This window comes from Grammomys surdaster, unplaced genomic scaffold, assembly GCF_004785775.1.
Source record: "Grammomys surdaster isolate TR1022 unplaced genomic scaffold, NIH_TR_1.0 126198, whole genome shotgun sequence".
In the NCBI taxonomy this organism is placed as follows: domain Eukaryota; kingdom Metazoa; phylum Chordata; class Mammalia; order Rodentia; family Muridae; genus Grammomys; species Grammomys surdaster.
Window position 1 is genome coordinate 4,348,211 of NW_021621003.1, and position 12,811 is coordinate 4,361,021.

Consider the following 12,811-nt stretch of genomic DNA (forward strand, 5'->3'; position numbering starts at 1 on the left):
AGAGAGAGAGAGAGAGAGAGAGAGAGAGAGAGAGAGAGAGAGAGAGAAGAGAGAAGAGAGAAGAACTGAAAAAAATTACTTAGCATACACCCCCCCACAGATAAAAATGCTTTCATTCATGGCTTTCACTAAATCAGTAGTTTTAATGCTAAGTGACTAGAGTAGGATTCTATTTAGATATTCCCAATACTTCAACTATTATTCATGAGCATGCAAATAGTTCTTCAAATTGACCTTTTCAACCCCTGCCACTTCCATGCAAGTCATCCTTGACTTCTGGTCATTCTATAGACTTTGCACTGACAAATGTTTAATTTGCAAATGGAGATGTGGGATAACTTAATAGGTAATTTTTCATTTCGATAGTAGTATTTTTGTTAACTGTTTTGTCTGTCTAAGTTAGAAACAAAAGTTAAATTCACAGGGTATAAAAAGGGTTCTTTTTTTGAGAGAGAGAGAGAGAGAGAGAGAGAGAGAGAGAGAGAGAGAGAGAGAGAGATATTCTTGTCTACATCATTCTTCTACAATACATCTGAATAACAGCTGGGCTATAAATAGAAGATGCAAGAGTGACTAATTCTGTTTTGATTCCATCTCTCCAATGGCATAGGAAATCCCTCTGTCCAAACATATTAAGCTAAATCCCAACAGCTGGACTTCAGGAATTTTATCTAGGACATCAACATCAAGCAACTAAGAGTGCCAACCTTGAAGGTGTACAAATAACTCCCAAAGGAACTCAGTTTTCTAACTATTAACTCAGAGGACCCGAGAATTAAAAGAAAAGTTGAAATATAACCTCACTTTACGAGAATATTCTCTTACAGTCATCTACCCATACAATGTAAGGGAAGCTGAGCCTCATTTCCATTATCCTGGGGAAACCTCCCTGCCTTTTGAGACTGAGAAAATATCAGCATCTCTCAGTATCACTTACTGAAAGATCCTTTCTTTTAGAAACGTAGTGATCCTTCAGGAACGTGTCAGCTAAGCTAAGCCCTCAACCACATAGAGAGAGTCTACTGGGAGAAGAGTGAATGAAAGGCTGGATTGGATTTTCCACGAAGCCAACAATTAAAGTTGTTTTCTTTGGTATATCCCTTTCTGTCAGTTGTTTTTGTGCTCTCCATGAGAAGAAACGAGTTGAGAAGGTTGATTCAGTCATTTCCAAATCTCACTTCCAGTTTCCATCTTATTAAAGACATGACTTAACTTTAATGTGTGTAACATAAACAGAATCATAAAAGGGAAAAAATTAGAAACAGTCTGGAAGAGTTGGTGTCCAGAGCAGGCAAACGCCACAGCTGATCTGCTCCTGGCACAGCCGATCTCTTCTATTGTTTACTTGGAAGAGGAATTCTCCGCTGCCCAGCTGCTGGTTCCTCACCCTCCATTACCATCATTGGGAATTCCAATTTCACAAAGTTATTACAATACAGCCGCAAATAATCCATCTTGTCAAGTCCATCTTCAGGACTGGAGATAAAGCTGGAGCTGAGCTGCTGCACACATCTGGAGAAGGTTCGTTACTTGTAATTGTGAGCCTCTCTGTTAATGCACCCATGAGAAAGGGGCTGACAGGCTGCATATTTCTGCAAACTGTTCCCAGAAAGAACCAATTTCCTGACTTCCATGTGGTGTCAATAATGGAGGCATGAGACACAGCAGTACTTATGAAATATTAAATCTGCTTACAGGTCCAGCTAGAAGCAAATTCAGACCACCTGTGAGAAGGAACCCAACAGGGTACACAGAGTTTGGCATGCACATGGTACATGGGAATGATATGTTCTGACCTATGTATGTGGGCTGATTTGCCACAAAACTTCCTAACAGCAGTAGTACAGAGTAAAGAAAACGAAAGGGAGAGGGGAGAAGGACAGGGAGAGGGAGAACAGAGGGGGAGATGGAGAAACACATTTCTGCACATTTTGAATTGAAACAGTTCAAATCACTGACATTATTAAATTTACTATCATAAGCAGCCAAAGTTCATCTTATTCATCAGAAAAAAAAAGTGACTGATGTTTTGTGGCATTAGTATTAGATCATTTTGGTTCTTGCCAATAAAAACAAAGCATTAGTGTTTCAGTGTTTTAATATCATGATTTAATTCTGTCAATGATATTAGGACCAAGAAGCTCAACCAACATGAAGACCCCATCAAAATTCTTGAGTCAAAGACTGTGGTTCTGAAATGAGTTCACCATCTTGACCTCCCGTTTCACAGTATATATTTTATGCTCGTGACTTTCCAAATACGGATTCTTAACATTGCAAATGTAAAGTTTTATATCACTAACTTGTGTTTCAGGGTTTTGCCTAAGTAAATAGAAAAACATCTGGGCTCTTTTTACTGGCAAAAGCAAGAGATATTTGACCTAAGATCAGATTTTGAGACTTGAATGTTAACTCGGGCTTTCCACAGAATGTGTCTAATTTTCCACAACTTTCTGTTGAGAGAGTAGAGCCCAGTTCTTTTGGGGGAAGAATATAATAAAGCATGTATCCTAATAAGACATAAGTCCCAATTGGCTTCCTTCACCCAAAATGTAACCCACAGGTCTAACCCATTCACATCTGAAAAAACAAAACAAACAAACAAACAAAAACAACAGCAACAAAACCCTCCAAGGCTAGAACAAAAATTCAAAGTCATAAGCTTAATAAGATTGGGACCGTCTAGATCTCTCCAGACCGAAGGGTGTGTGGGACACTGTGACTCACTCCCTCAGGACTTCCTGCCTGCCCCACCAGCTCTTCAAGGCCACCACCCTCTGCAACTCTATTTGAAATTTTCCTTGGCTTAAAAGAAGTCACTGTCCTAGGACTCCCCAGAATCTGGGGCTATAGTACCCAATAGGGAAGCATCCCAAAACTCAGATCTATTCTGACTTGGCCTAGAGACACAGAACAGGCCCTGCTTCCAGGGCAGTCAGAGATGGCTGACTCAAGAAAACTAGCTGTATGACCTCCATTCTCTCAAAGCTTCACAGGAGAGTGGTCCCCTTGTGTCTAGTGTGAAAGGCACATGAGGCCACACTACTGCCCTCTGCAGGATACTGCTTGCCATTATGCAGTATCTATAGAAGCTCTTAGACTGTAGTCTGTTTCGAACTTCAAAAGCAGTAAGGCCAATTCCTGATCTACTTTTGATGAAGTACTTTATTAAAGTCAACTTTTGATCTTGTAATTGAAATAGTAAGTTCTCTGTTAGATGTAGGTCACTGTGCATCTTCCAATACCTAGTAAAAGCATAACTATTTCCCAAGGAAAAGAACCAAGGACAGACTCAGTCATCAACTCCTTCGAAAGTTTGGTGTTTCTTAGCACTGTAGACTTTTAGAACTGGGATATTATATAGCATGCGCACACAAGTATTTATGCACAGATATTCACAGCAGTGTTTGTTTACAAAACTCCATTTGGAAACACTGCAAATGTCTACCAACTGGTGAATGGGATGACAAAATATGGAATGGCCATATCTATAGAATCTCCATTCGACACAAAAAGAAATAAAAGTAACAACCACACTACAACATGGATGAACTCTACAAACATCGCATTAAGTGAAAGAAGCCACACACAAAAGTCTGCATTCTATCCTATTTGACTCACAAAACATATCCAGAAGTAACAGCTGGGGATGTAACTCAGTGGTATCCTGTTTGCCTAGTGCTTAGTCCTCGCTGTCACTTTGATACGACTTGGGATTCCCTAGACAATAGGCTTCTGTGTGTATCCGTGAGGGCGCTTCTGGAAAGGTAGAACTGAGGTAAGGACATCTACTCTCGATATGAGAGGTGGGCATCATCCCACAGGCTAGAGTTCCAGATTTAATAAAAAAGAAGAAGGAGAAAATGAGCTGAACACCAAAGTACATCTCTCAGCTTCCTAATTGAGCACACAGTGTCACCAACTCCTCTCTCCTGTTGTCACTAATGCTTCAGTTGTCATGATGAACCCTTACACCAGGAACCAAAAACAACTCTTCCTTCCCTACATCACTCTTGTCAGGCATTTTCTCACAGCAGCTTGAAACTTACCAATATACTTAGTATGCAGAAATCTCTGGAATTGATCTCTGGACTGAGGAGGAAAAGAAGAAACAGAAGGTGGAATCCTGACAGACTAGGCCTTAGAGTTATGACTCCAGGTAGGAGATGGCTAAAATTGTACATATTTTTTTACAGAGATGGTTAGAATGTAAATTTGGATTGTTCTGATGAATATCTAACTCTGTAAATTTACTTTTAAAACCACTGGATTATATACGTCGGCAGAGTTATATGAAACAAGAATGACCAACATGCATGGAATGTTTCTCTGGATCAAAAACTGGTAACAGACTTTCCTACAACCTCTTATCTAATATTTTGCCATCCCTAGATGGGTACTAGTACTGTTCATATTTTATAGATTATAAAACAGAAGTTTAAACATTAAATGATTTGCTTAGACTCTAGCCAATCACATATCACATCTCCCCTTAAAATATTTCCTTCAACTCTTGGCTGGGATCACTCTCAATAAACAATACCTTATACCATGTGATCTCCACAACCTGGATCCTAGCTCTGCTCTAGGTAAGTTGGAGTGTGACTCTCTACCTCTCTTGTCTGTGACCAGTCAAAGAAAGCTCTCTTTTTCTAAGAGCAAGTGGGTGATCACAAAAGGGGGGCTCTCTTCTGGACACAGCAGAGCAGCCACACATAAGTTCACAACAGTTGTGACAGCTCGCACAATGCCTGTGCTAGCCAAGCCAAATCCCAGCCTGCAGAAGCGGGTAAGCACAAGGACCCACTCTAGTCTAGGAGCTATTCACTGTTAGCTGCTGGGAAGGAGAGACTGTTTCCTCAAAGAGTGTAGTCCCTGGTGAATTAACCAGGCTCTTGTGAAAGGCAACACATTCAAGAATATCTGGGTCACAGAGCCCAGATAGAAGCTATTGTTTGTTATGCAGGCCCTGGGGTTATAAAGAGGGACCTTAGAAAAATTGTTCCCATAGCCTTACCTGAGGTTTAAGAGTTTGCCTGAATTTGTAAAACATCTGTATTCTATTTCCTTCAAAAGCATTTTTTTCAGTTACCAATAGAAAAATACATTGAAATGTTGAAATGTGTGTGCCCTTCGATACCTGGTCCACTCCTACATGCCCTCTATAGTACAGCTTAGAACATCCTCCAAGACATCTCTGTTCTTCCCTCTGTTACCTTCATCATCCCATCACAACTAACCCTCAGGTGTGATCAGCCTTGTAGTGAACCTTACATGCCTTCTTTCTGTCCATCTTCCCTTCTAGTCTACAACTCTCAGATGGCAGACCCACTTTGTGCATGGGAAGATCCCGAATGTCAGATTCATAGCACACTGAAGGAACACAACACACCTTACATAGATGAAAAGATTACACAAGTAAAAACCAAGAATATGTAGGTCTGGCTCTCGCTCTTTCTCCTCCTTAATAGACTACACATACAATTTACTCATGAACTCTCTATTCCTTCAACTAGCCCTTCTTCAGGACAGCAGCTGAACCAAACGCTCTTAGATGAACCATCTGTTGAGCTGCCCCACTAAGTGAATGAACCACCCCAGCTGCTCAGGCTCCTGCTAGGGGGAAATAGGGAAAGTTGTCATTTTTCAACAGTATACTGTTTGTTTGTCTAGTTTCTATCTTAACATCTATCATGTCCTATGAGAAGCAGCCAAATGCAAACAGTAATCCATTCTGAGTTCAGCTCTAGGAATAACATCTTCATGAATATACAAAGATGAAGGAGAGAACAAAGGAAAACAAAGTGGAGACGAGAACAATCACTGATGATATTTTGTGATCATATCATTCTTACCGTTACTGCTTTCGTGCTATCATGCATACTAATTGATATATACTTCAACATTAAGCTGTCAACACCATCATATTAAGTTATACATTGAGTCTAATAGTATGCTAGTAGACACAAAAAACAGACTGATTGCTCTATTTAAGTTTGGTGCAGAGGGCCCTCCTGGAATCCAGGAGGTAAATTTAGCTGAAATTTTGCCAAAAAAAAAAAAGAGTCATAATATAACCAATATGAACTGGCCAATTAACATGTTCAGGCACCAAGCTAAGATTTGTCTTTTTCTATCTCTGTTATAAAAGAAGAGAATCAGTTTAACTTGTATCAAAATAGATGATTAGATGTGACATTAAAAGCTAGAATGATAAGATGTATGGGTATCACTCGCCCACTTAGACATCTGAAGAGTAAAACTGGGGTTTCCTGAAAAGGCAGGAGTTTCACCTCCCAACTGAAAAGGAATTTTTTTTTTATCAGTTCCCTGCTTTAGGCTCTTACTTGAATTTCCAGGATGGCTTACCACGAATTTCAATTTTGCCATCTCAATCGATAGATAGGTAGAAGACTGGAGAGGGAGCAGGGAGAGAGAACACCCTAGCAGAAGGCAGATACTTGCTCTGTTTTTCCAAGATAGAGACCGGCAGATAGCTCTCAGGGGAGCTGGTAAGACATAGAGGAAACATGCACAATGACCAGCTGATGCCATGTGAGAACTGTAATTACAGCAGCACATTCCATGGTCACTCAAACAATAAAAACACAGGGCTATTCAAATTCCACCGAGGGCTGGAGAGATGGCTCAGTGGTTAAGAGCACTGGGTGCTCTCCCAGAGGTCCTGAGTTCAATTCACAACAACCACATAGTGGCTCAAATTCAGCTGAAACCAAGGCTGACCAAGATGCCTGCTAAATGTCCCTTGCTTTTAGCCATGCTGAGCTGTCTGCTCTGTCTATCCATCTGTCGCCATGACATGTATGTTCCAAGTAAGGATGGAAATAGGGAGCAAACCCCATTCAACAAAAATCCCAGATCATTCCTAAAAGTCATAATCTTCCTACTTGCCTTGATTAATGACTAATCCTCCCTCCACTGACATCTACCCATAAGTTGAGCTATTCAAAACCCTAGAGATGAGATCCATTCTTGGGCAGGAAGCCTTACTCCTTCTTGAGTGTGTTCACTCACTCCAGGAAAACCTCCTCTCAGATTCTCACTTTCTCTCATTTCAAGTTTTCTCTGATAATGAGGGAAAACTTCAAAATGTTGATAGAGCTTGCTTGTTCTCTCTTGCTCAGTCTCTTCTCCTCTCTCCCCCCTTCTCTCTTTTCCTCTCTCTGTGTCTCTCTCTTTGTATCCTCAGTCTCTCTCCTTTCTCTCTTTCTCTCCCTCTCCTCCTCCTTCCATCATTCCTCACTTTCCTAGCCTTCACCACCCACAAGCATTATAGACTTGTGATATACCATCTTAAGTATACCAGTTCTGCTACTCTGGAGAATTCGATCATTACGCTTACTTGGAGTAACCAGGTTTGGAAATCTTGAAAACTCACTGCTCAAAGTCTTAGAAACATATGACATATTGCCAAGTTGTATCTAAGGGTTGGTTTGCAGAGCACACCATCTGAAATGAGAACAAGCCAGCCATAGGACCCATGTGTGGGGAGTTGATGAAGTCCTGAGTGAATGCATATTATTGTCATGAGCATGGCCATGTCAATGATCCCAGTGCTACAGACCCATAGGAATGGCAAAGCCTCCCTCAGGTCAGGCTCAGAGCTCAACCACAAAGCCTCTGATCCAAGGATAAATGTTGGAAACAACTGACTTTGCTGAAATCGTTGTGTTCAGAAACTATTAGCCATAGCTTCCACCTCCTGAATGCCCGCAATCGGAAACTGTTCTCCTACAGAGCCTTCCCTTGAGATTAGCCAACCCTCTTCTTTCAGCTGTATACAATAAACCCATCTCCCTGCTCAGCAATATATTGAGAAGGCTATGCCGATTCCATGACAGGCTTCAAATGGGCAGTTCAGGAGACTATACCCAAGACTCTCAGCAACTGCTCCAGGTCCTCTTCAGGACAGAGGAGAAAGACTGGGTCTTGGGAGCTTCCCAGAAATTGGTTTAGGGAGCAAATGAGCTGCCCACTCACGTTCAGATTGATATTCATGCAGCCTTTCCTTTGACTAGATCTGATTGAGATTTTAACACTGTTGAAGGCAAGGAGAGACTCTGTGTCTATCGCCAGATTCTGATGGGGGCCTCTCAGAGGCCACCAGAGGGCCCACAAATTTATCTAAGGTGAGCCAGGTGATGTAGGGAAAGAATGAGAGCCCCAGAGAATATCTAGAAAGATTTTTTGAAGCCTATAGGACCTACACTGCTTTTGATCCAGAAGCCAGAGACGCACCAGTCAGGTAGGAACATGGATTTTGTTAACCAAGATGCCCCTGACATCCCTTGGAAGTTTCAGCCACTGAATGGCTTTGAGGCTTGCTTCTGGCACCCAAAAGCCAGCCTCTATTTATCTTTGAATGGCAAGACTTGGAGAGAGGCTTCAAGGGACAATTGACTTGGACACTCCTACCTCAAGGATTCAAGAACTCACCCACCACCTTTGATAAAGCACTGAATGAAGACTTGGGTGAGTATCGGTGGGCCCACTCCCACATACCTGTGCTCCAGTATGTATTTCCAGTCCCTGACTTGGAGACATGCTGGGGGGCAGGGCACATGAGACCTGCTACAGGAGCTGAGTCAACTTGGCTACTGACTATCTGCTAAGAACACACAGCCTTATCAACTTGATGTCACCTGTCTTGAGATACATATTCAAGGGTGGGCCAGCCAATTCATGCTGTCAGATGCCCCAGAAGCAAACCATCCTTAGCATCCCAGTTCCATCAACCTGAAGGCAAGTACAGGAATTTCTGGGTCTGACAGGTCTTGTAGATTTTGGATGCCAGGGTTCATGGAGATGGCCAAAGCATTATATGAGGCCACCAGGGGCCAAGATGACAAAATGGAATGGACCCCTGAGATGGACATGGTCTTTAAGACTCCAAGAAGAGCCTTATTAGAGGCACCAGCCTTGGTCCTCCTGGACATTCACCAATTTTTTTTCCACCTTTATGTGGATCAGAGAAAGAGGTTAGCAAAGGGGATGTTCACCCAAACTTTGGGACCATGGAAAAGAACTGTGGCTTATTTATCTAAGAAGCTAGACCCAGTGGCCCAAGAAGATGGCCAGCCTGCCTCTGAATCATGGGTGCCCCTGCCCTGCTAGTCAAGGATGCTGACAAAATAACCATGGGGCAGGAACTTGTTATCCCTATCCCCAGTGCTATTAAAGGGACCCTCAAGAATCCACCCAGCCAGTGGCTATCTAATACCAGACTGGTATGCTTTCAGTCTCTACTTTTGAATTCCCCTCACAAAAGATATAACCCATCATCTGTCCTAAACCCAGCCACCCTGCTACCTGACCCATCCTCACATGTGCAGCATGATTGCTCTGTAGTTCTGGGGCACATCCAGAACATCAGGCAAAACTTGGTGATATACCCTGGCCAGATGCAAAATGTATCTACTTCATGGATAGGAATAGCTTCATCCAGAATGGAATCAGGAATGCAGGGGTGGCTGTAATGGACTTGGACTCTATTATTTGAGCAACTGTTTTGCCCCTGGGAACTTCAGCCCAGAAAGCTGAACTAAAGGCTCTAACCGAGGCTTTCAAACTGGCAAAAGGAGCCATAGCTAACATTTACACTGACAGCAGATGGGATTATTGACTGCTGAAGGAAAAACCATCAAAAATAAGGAATACTTGCTTTATGGAGTCATTATGGCTTCCTCTCAAAGTGGCCATAATTCATTGCCCTGGGTATCAGAAAGGGACATCAGAAATAGCCCAAGGGAACAGGCTAGCTGATAAAGCCGAAAGGGAGGCATCCCATTCATCCACTGCTGACATCCTGGTAGCTTTGCAAGATACATGCTGTCCCAAGAGAATGCTTGGTGGGATTGTACTTTGGGACTTATTCCATGCATTTATAGCCTGGTTGTAAATATGACTAAAGATTTTTATGTTCTAGTACAGTTTGTACCAAGAATGACTTATTACTCTGGGGAGAATGTCTTCAACCAGCTAGCACCCCCGAACAACTGAGTTAAAAGGGTGGCCATTTCCACTGTGTTACTAGGTTCTCTCCTTGGCATAGGGCTGACTAGAACTGCTAGTGTAGGGGCTTCAGCCCTACAAGGCCCTACAGATGGTGATGGATGTAAATATATAGCAGGTGGAAAAATCAATCATGACCCTGCAGGATGCCCTATCCTCCCTGGCAGAAGTAGTCTTACAGAACAGAAGAGGCCTACACTTGCTGTTACAAGTCCCTACAAGACAGAAGACTATATTAGCTTTGACTTGTGGTCCCTGCATAATCAATGCTTTAGTTAGGTTTGTTAAGAAATAGATTTATTCTCAAGCAACAATACCAGCCCATAGAAACATCCCAAGGATTTAAGATGACCCATAAGTGAAAAGGGGGAATGAGAAGGCTAGGTTGATTCCATGACAGACTTCAAATTGGCAGTTAAGGAGACCAGGCCTAAGAACTGGGCAAGTCCAAGCAAGCCCAGGCAAGTCAATTACTAGGAAAAACCCCAGGCTTCAGGCAGCTAGTCAGAAACTGCCCCACCACCTGGCCAGAGGCAAGGATAATGAGTCAGCAGCAGTTTCCAGACTTTCTTAGCAGTAGTTTCCAGACTTCCCCAGTAACAGTTTCCAGTCCCCATACCCCAGTAATGGTTCTGGAATGTCCCTAGAAAAGGACTTAACAGATTAAGATAGAGGCCACCTACCCTGGAATTCCCTTAATGTGTTTTAAATCAGGCCTGCAAGCTTGCTTCTGGTTCTCCATCTTGGAATGAGAGACCCCCAGGATGTTGGACTTCTGCAGAATAAAACACTTTTATTTACATACTATTTGAGTTTGGGGTATCATTCTTCGGTGAATCATAGACCCTAACAGCATAATAAATGTGCTGAGTTTCTAACCTGCTGCTGAGTCTCCATTAGAGCCCAAGGCTCCACCCATTTTTTCTTTACCTATGTCTGTGTGTCTGTCCTTTCTTCTTCTCCTTGCCACCCATCAGATCAAGTCCAAAGCTGAGCAAGTCTCAAGAAGCCCAGGGAGGCCATGGGGATTTTTCACTAACAGAAAGCTCCTAGAGGTTCTCTATTTCTGTTATGGCACAATGTAGCTACATATGGCTATGCCCAGGTTCCTACACCATTTCAAGAGATTACATCCTTCCAAATGATCCTACTAGGTGATCATGGCTCACTTACCCTCTTGCTCAGAAGCCCTGGTTTTCAGTCACAACAGTGAGACGGAGACCCACCTGTGGCTTCTCAGAAAGAAAAAGAAAATATGTTCCACTAAAAAAAAAAAGATGAAAGAAACTTAATCACATCAGGGAAGATTTAGATTCTTCTTATAAAAAGTGGGGAGCAGGGTTGAGAAGAAAAAGTATTGCTAAGCAAAATTATGAATGTTCCTACCCTGGGGGAAAAAAATAAGAACAAGGCTGTTTTTCCATGGCTTTCTGGCACATTTTCAGGTATGGCTCTGTGTACCAGCGTAGACACATACTAGCTCTTTGCAAGGCTCATGTTGGTGGAGCAGGCCTTCAGCAGGATGGGAGCATGCATGGGTCATTTCCATGCCTGTGATCTCACAGCTGCTATAGGCACTGGTGGCCTAGGCAAGGGACACAGGCAGAGATGAGGGCATCCCCTCCCTCTTTTTTTCTAAGCAACCTCACAGTCTGGCACTCACCAGGGCCCTGCTGAGCTGTAAAGTCATTCCAGACCAGTGCGTGTTTACAGAGATTCCAGAGCAGCAGGGGACATCTCAGAATGCCAGGTCAGACCTAGAAATCCTTGTGTCTGAGCTAAGTTGCTCTCCACACCTTCCCTGCCTTCCTCTTTCCCTTCCATGCTCCCTGCTCCACATCCTTGTCCTTCTCTGGGTCTGGTGTCCTTCTCTCATTGAACCTCTCAGGGACACTAGGAGTCAAGTTAAGATCTAGTGAAGCCAAGGGTGGAGGAGAAGTGGAAAGAAAGCATGTCTGGGGAGTAAGTGAAAGATGGAAGAATGAGTGAAAGATGAGTCTGTCTGTCTGTCTGTCTGTCTGTCTGTGTCTGTGTCTGTGTACGTCAGTGTATGTCTACGTGTGTGAGTCTATATGTCTGTGTGTCTCTCAGTGTGTATATATGTGTGTGTCTGTGTGTGTCTCTCAGTGTGTGTGTGTGTCAGTGTGTATCTATGTGTATGTCTATGTGTCTACGTGTGTGTCAGTGTGTATCTATGTGAGTTGTATCTATGTGAGTATGTCATTGTGTGTGTACCAGTGTGTGTCAATGTATGTATGTGTCTGTTTATGTCTTTGTATATGTGTGCATCAATGCATATGTCTATGTCTATATGAGTGTGTCAGTGTGTCTATGTGCCAGTGTGTGTGTGTTTCTATGTGTGTCTGTGTGTGTCAGTATGTGCATGTGTTAGCATGTGTGTGTGTGATTCATATATCATCTCTAATATGAGACCACTCAGAATCCTGGAAAAGGTCAGAAAATGCTTATTATGAGGACATTGCTGCCTATGTAGGCAGTAAGCAATTGGTTCAATGTCATTGAAACTCTTACCTTAACCTCAAACATTTTTTTAAACCATAGAGAAGATTAACCTTAGAGCGTATATTGGTCTGAAGGAGTCTTCACTATTCTGGCCACATCACTTCTCCAGGCTTCAGTTTGCCAAAATGGGAATGGTTTCACAGCTCTGGATAACCCGAGAGCTGATAGAAGGATGTAAGAAGATTGTGTGTGGAAAATTCCTTTTAGCTATACAAAGAGAAGGGTTTTGTTATCATTATTACTTATTAAACTCAAT